Below are 7,533 nucleotides of genomic sequence, written 5' to 3'. Positions count from 1 at the left end.
GGAACATACCTAAACATAATAAAGGAAATCTACAGCAAGCCAACAGCCAACATCAAATTAAATGGAGAGAAACTCAAAGCAATACCACTAAAATCAGGAACAAGGCAAGGCTGTACCCTCTCCCCATACTTATTCAATATAGTACCTGAAGTTCTAGCCAGAGCAATAAGACAACATAAGGAGATTAAGGGGATACAAATTGGAAAGGAAGAAGTCAGGCTTTCCCCATTTGCAGATAACATGATAGTATACATGTGTGAGACCAAAAATTCAACCAAGGATCTGATACAGCTTATAAACACCTTCAGCAGCATAGTAGGATACAAGATCAACTAAAAAAATCAGAAGCCCTCCTATATACAGTAGACAAACAGGCTGAGAAGGAAATCTGGGATACATCACATTTTACAATAGCCACAAATGATATGAAATACCTTGGGGTTGCTCTAACTAAGCATGTGAAGGACCTATATGACAAGAACTTTAAGTCCCTGAAAGAAGAAATTGATGAAGATGTCAGAAAATGGAAAGATCTCCCATGATCTTGGATAGGCAGGATTAACATAGTAAAAATGGCGATCTTACCAAAAGCAATCTACAGATTCAACACAATCCCCATCAAATTACCAACACAATTCTTCACAGACCTGGAAAGATTAATACTCAACTTCATATGGAAAAACAAAAAACCCAGGGTAGCCAAAAGAATCCTGTACAATAAAACAACCTCTGGAGGCATCACAATCCCTGGGCTCAAGCTCTAGTATAGAGCTACTGTAATAAAATCAGCTTGGTATTGGCATAAAAACCAACATGTGGATGAATGGAATCGAATTGAAGACCCTGACATTAACCCACACACATACAAATATACAATATTTGACAAAGAAGCCAAAAACATACAATGTAAAAAGGAAAGCATCTTCAACAAATGGTGCTGGTATAACTAGATGTCAACATGTAGAAGGCTGCAAACAGAACCATATCTGTCACCATGTACAAAACTTAAGTCCAAGTGGATCAAAAGCCTCAACATAAACCCAGTTACTCAGAACCTGATAGAAGAGAATGTAGGAAGTAGTCTTGAACACATTAACACTGGATATATTTCTAAATATAACACAAGTAGCACATACACTGAGAGAAACAATCAATCAATGGGACCTGTTGAAACTGAGAAGCTTTTGTAGAGCAAAGGACATGGTCAACAAGACAAAGTAACAGCCTATAGAATGGGAAAAGGTCTTCACCAAACCCACCTCTGACAGAGGGCTGATATCCAGAATATATAAAGAACTCAAGAAATTAGACATCAAAATGCCCAACAGTCCATCTAAGAAATGGGCTATAGACCTAAACAGAGATTTCTCCACAGAGGAAGTTCAAATGGCTGAAAGACATTTAAGGAAATGCTCAACTTCCCTAATTATCTGGGAAATGCAAATCAAAATGACTCTGAGATACCACCTTACACCTGTCAGAATGGCTAAGATCAAAATACAGAAGTCAGCTTATGCTGGAGAGGATGTGGAGCAAGGGGAACTCTCCTCCACTACTGTGGGAATGCATGCTTGTACAGCCACTTTGGAAATCAATATGGAGCTTCCTTACAAAATTGGGAATCCATCTCCCCCAAGACTCAGCTATGGCACTCTTGGGCATATACCCAAGGAATGCTCAATCATACCACAAGGGCTTTTTCTCTGCTATGTTCATGTCAAGATTGCTTGTAATAACCAGAACCTGGAAAGAACCTAGATGCCCTTCAACTGAAGAATGGATAAACAAAATATGGTACATATACACAATGGAGTACTACTCAGTAGAGAAAAACAATGACATCATGTGGTTTGCAGGCAAATGGATGGTTCTAGAAAAAAATCATCCTGATTGAGGAAACCAGACTCAGAAAGACAAATATGGTATGTACTCACTCATAATAGGATACTAAATGTAAAACAAAAATGACTAGACTGCTACCCACAACTCCAGGGAGTCTACCTAGAAAACAGGACCCTAAAAAAGACACAGGGATTGCCCAATGACAGAGAAATGGATGAGATCTACATGAACAACCTGGGCAACAATGGGAGTAATGAAGGGCATGATTCAAGGGAAAGAGAGCTTAGGGGAGCAGGAGATCCCAGCTGGATCAAGAACAGAAAGGGAGTACAAGGAATAACAGACCATGATAAATGAAGACCACATGATAACAGTAAGAATCAAAGTGTTAGACAGGTCCCCAGAAGTCCACAATGATACATCCACTGTAGACTACTGGCAATGGTCGAGAGAAAGCGTGATCTGGCCTAGTCTGGTGATCAGATGGCCAAACACCCTAACAGTCATGCTGGAACTCTCATCCAATGACTGATGAAAATGGATGCAGAGATCCTCAGCCAGGTCCCAGGTGCAGATCCAGGAGTCAAGTTGTTGAGAAAAAGGAGAGATTGTAAGAGTGGGAATTGTTGAGACCATCATTGGTAAAGCACAAGAACAAATAGCCAAACTAATGGAAACACATGAGTTAGGAACCAAAAGCTGTGGAGCTCCCAACTGGATCAGGCCCTCTGGATAAGTGAGACAATTGAATAGCTTGAACTGTTTGGGAGGCACCCAGGCAGTGGGACCTGGACCTGCCCTTAGTGCAAGAGCTGGCTGAGGCATTTGTGGGGACACTTTCCTCAGCCTGGAAAGAGGGGACTGGACCTGCCTGTACTGAATCCACCAGGTTGAATTGAATCCCCAGGGGAGTTTTTGCCCTGGAGGAGATGGGAATGGAGGGGAGGGGCTAGGAGGAAGGTGGGGGCTGGGGCAAGAGGGGGGAGGACAGGGGAACCCATGGCTGATGTGTAAAATTAAAACACAAATATAATAAATAAAAAAGGAGAAAAATGAATAAATAAATTCATTTTCACAATCTAGCTAACATGTCCACCATCAACATAGATTTCGTGCACTCCCCTCTTTTATTCTTGAAATAAAAGCATGTAACAGACACTCTCTTATTACAGATTTCTATTGTGTGATGCACTGTTGCCAATCCAGAGTTTGGCAGAGAAAGGGAGGGTTGCTGGCTATAAGAAATACAGTGCCACTCTATAGAAGGACGGAATTGCAAGAATTGTATACTTGATTCCGATAGTTCAATTAACTTTCAGTGCAGATACTGGAGGGTGATTCGGTGTCTGGTTAGATGTGGGTTAAAACGTGACTCTCGTGTGACTCTTTCATGTGGTGCCTATGGCTAGGATTCTACATTGAATAAGAACTCTGCATTGAGAAAGCTGTGACTTTTATGAATTGTGGATTGAAACTGTCTTCACCACATCCTGGATTCAAATGTTCTAGCCACATCCTGCTCATTTGTCAGTTCTCATCAGCTCTTGAAAGCCATCCTGCACACTCACAAAAGCTCCCTGTAGAGCGTGTAGACAAACCTTCCCTGTCAGCTTCACTGAGCACCTGGTCTCACTATAATGGATAAGTGCTAAGAGAGTAAAACCTTAATTTTTCCTATTAAGAAGTCAAAGGCTTGCACTCCCACTCCAGAGTCCCTCAGTGGAGTTTTCAACAACTCATAAGTTCTGTATCCTCAGCAAGGCTGTTCTACCTGATGCCTAAAATATCTTGTTTTGTTCTGTACACAGTGAACCTTTGAAAACTGTGGTGATGGCTATTACTGACTATGACCACTCCATTCCTATCATATCAAGAGTAGAGCCTGGGAAAGGTATATGCCATGGTACTGAAAATGAAAAGATTTGAATCATTATCTTGGATTCAAGTCAAGCATCTGTTTTTCCTATCACTAAACACATGAATAGTCAATATATTTATCAGATTGTCAGGCTTTGGTTTCTCATGAAATCTCACCAGTCCTACTCTCCATTGGTATTTTCTTCTGTGTTGACATGATGGTCAATATTTACGTCTGAGTTAGTTGGAGCTGGAGTCAAATAAGAGATTCCTTTGGGCAATTCTGCAAGTGTTCTTTCAGGAAGAATTAATTGACAGGAAAAGCCATCCCTCAGAATCTTCAGCACGTCATGCAGTTGCTCAGGAATAAGGGCATCAGATGGAAACGCAGTGCTGATCTTGTTGGTCCACCTACAGTCCTTGCTGGCGAGGACACACGTTCTTCTGTTTCTGTTTCTTCCTCCTCCTGTCTCCTGCTTCCTCTTTCCATGGGCTCCATTCCTCTGCTCTCCTTTCTCCTCCCCTTCCTCTCATCTTTGTACCCATTAAAACTTCCCTTCTTCCTGAGGTGCAATTCCATAGAGTCTCCCAGGCCTTCAATCCCAACTTGTGACTGCTGAGACATTCCGCATTCTCAGTTTCCCAACGTGGAGATGGACGTTCTGGAAACATGGAGCCAGGATCATGTAATCTAACCTAATAAGCTCCCCATGTAATATTAGTCAGTCTATTTGCTCTGTTCCCCTGAATTTCCCAGAATAGTATTTCTATTTGTTTTCTGTGAGTTTTTATAAATAAAAAAGACCAAAGTGAAAAGTACAGAATGAATACTTATATGATTTTCTTTAAAACACAACATCTGCTACACAGATAACAAACCGTGTTAAAGGCCCTATTATGAGTGTCCTGAGAGGGAACGTTATGTCCCATGATTCTCCACACATGCTGGAAGATTTTTTTCTTAAAATCATTGTTATATTTCAGAGTATCCTTAATTGCATAGCAGTTAAAAAATTCTTCAGGTCAGTCAATTTAATCAAATAATCACATTTTATCAAAAAAACACTGTACACATACAAACTTCTGAAATGGTATAAAAGCATTTAACATGATGGTTATAAACAAACAACAACAACAAAAATAGTGCCTAAGGATGATCAAAAGATGAATGGGAAGGGAGGAATCTTAGTGCACAAGCTCACCACCCTTGCCAAGCTTCTATGTACAATGATTCTGTCTACATGACTTGAGCTGCATGGTCTTGGACCGTGCCCCAGGCAGGACAAGAGGTGATATAACAATGTAAATGCAAGTGACAATGCAAGACTCTAAAAAGGAAGATTTTCTCCATCACTCTGCCATACAAATATGTCTTAGAAAACCATAGCCTCCTCCCAAAACAACCTAAGGCATTAGAACACACGACTCTGAGCTCATCTTGCCTCAGAGCTGAGTGCCTATGTTGGTCTCTGAGATTTACTACATGATTAATTTTTCTCCACCTCACAATATATGGACATCTATGAAATGGCAACTGCAAAGTCAATACTGGTAGGATCTCTAAAAAATGGGAATTTCTTACAAGTGTGTGGACATCTCAAAGTGTTCCACATACTCACATAAACATTATGGGTATCTCATTGTCATCAACCAAGCTCATGGGCTCTAGACTGACAGCTAGGGAACCTGCATGGGAGTGACGTAGGCCCTCTGCATGTGGGTGACAGTTGTGCAGCTTGGTCTATTTGTGGGCCCCCTAGCAGTGGGACCAGGATCTATCCCTGGTAAATGAGCTTGTTTTTTTGAAACCTATTTCCGATGGTGAAACACATTTCCCAGCGTTGATGTAGGGAGGAGAACCTTGGTCCTGCCTCAACTAGATATGACATGCATTGTTCACTTCCATATGAGGCCTTCATCTTTCTGAGGAGTGGTTGGGGGAATGGAAAGGAGATGGGGGAGCAAATGGGAGAAGAAAGGGGAGTGGAAGTATGATGGTATGTAAAATAAATAGATGACATCTCCATGAGGAAACTGGGGGTGAAGAGGGGCAATGAAGTGTATGGGATGAGGGATTAGTACATAAGGGAGTGGAGTGGTCAGGCTTGAACAGGGACAGAGTGAGAGAACAATGAAAGAGTTAGCAAGATAGAGGGAGACATCATAAGGATAGAGAGAAACCGGGTGTTAGGGTAGTTCCCAGGAATTCACAAGGATGACCACAGCTTAGACTATTGGCAATAGTGGAGAGTGTTCCTGAACTGTCTTACCACAGCAATCAGATTGGTGAATACCCTGACCATCATCATAGAGCCTTTCTCCAGTAACTGATGGAAGCAGATGCACAGATCCACAGCCAAACACTAGGCTGAGCTCCAGGAGTCCAGTAGAAGAGAGAGAAGAGGGATTCTATGAGTAAGGGTCATCAAGATCATGATGGAAAAACCTACAAAGACAATCAAACCAAACTAATCAGAACTCACGAAATTTAGACCAACAGCTGTGGAGCCTCCATGGGACTGGACTAGGCCCTCTGCATAAGTGAGACAGTTGTGCAATTCGATTTGCTTAAGGGCCCCCTGGCAGTAGGATCAGCCCCTGGTGCATGAGCTGGCTTTTTGGAGTCCACTGCCTATGGTGGGACAGCCTGCACAGCCTTGAGATAGAAGGAGGGATTTAGATCTGCCTCTAGTAAATGTACCAGACTCTACTGACTCCCCATGGAAGGCCTTTGCTTCTCCTAGGAGGGAAGGGGATTGGGTTGGAGAGGGAGGTTGGAGGGCCAGGAGGAGGGAAGAGGGGGATCTGTGTTTAGCATGTACAATGAATAAAAATTTTCTTAATAAAAATATACATTGTACAAACATATGAAACCTTCCAAAAATTATATATGTGTGTGTGTATGTATATATTATTGAGAGTGAATAAAAATAATAAAAATTTGAATTCTCACAGTAAATGTGGGGTCAGTGAGTGGATAGGGCCTGTAATCAGAGGGCTTTGGTGTGGACAGATTAACAGAAAATATGGAAAGGATTCTTGAATATCTGTGAATTCCAGGTTAAATGGCAGAGAATAACCCAAAGCCTTCCTTGTAGGGTATACACTGATGAGGAAAACTACATTAAGAACTGAGGTTTGTGACTTTCTTGATAATATAGATACTAGTTTGTCCTAATTATTATATTCACTTTTTTGTTTGTTTCTGTTTTTAATCTAAAATAGATTTTCCCATACATTTTATTCTGATTGCACTTTCCTGTCTCAAATTTCCTCCCAGCTCCTCCATTCCTCCAACCTACCCAACTTCATCTTGCCTTTTGTTCTATCATGAGAATACAATCATTTGAAAAATAAATAAAAGATGATTAGGTCCTTCTTCCTGTCTTTCATTCATGGCTTCTGACTTATCTGTAGTCTTTCTGTTGTTTGTCAGTAAATACTTCATGGTAACAGAGTCACAGTCCCCACCAAAGGGCTTAGCTCTGTATTTATTGAACAGCACAGAAAGCCCCACATTGGGGAGAGAATGAGGAATAATCTACAGAGATTTTAACAGAGTTTTACAAGGGATGAAGTTACTTACTTGAACTGATCCCATAGCATTCACTCCATCAAATGTGTGCTTATCCAGTGATTAGTTTATCATGTGTTGAAGAGTTATGGTAGGTATTTGTTGTATAAGATCACTTTTAACTTGTCTGCTCCTTGCACCAAAGTGTTACCGTGAAACACACACACCTTCATATATTACGTTCAATTAGGGAATCTAATTTAATGAAAGAGTATCTAATTTAAGATTAAAGTTGTGCATTAGTGTTGGTTTGGAACCAA

Source organism: Onychomys torridus, unplaced genomic scaffold (assembly GCF_903995425.1).
Source record: "Onychomys torridus unplaced genomic scaffold, mOncTor1.1, whole genome shotgun sequence".
Classification (NCBI taxonomy): domain Eukaryota; kingdom Metazoa; phylum Chordata; class Mammalia; order Rodentia; family Cricetidae; genus Onychomys; species Onychomys torridus.
Note: the sequence above shows the minus strand (reverse complement) of the source record.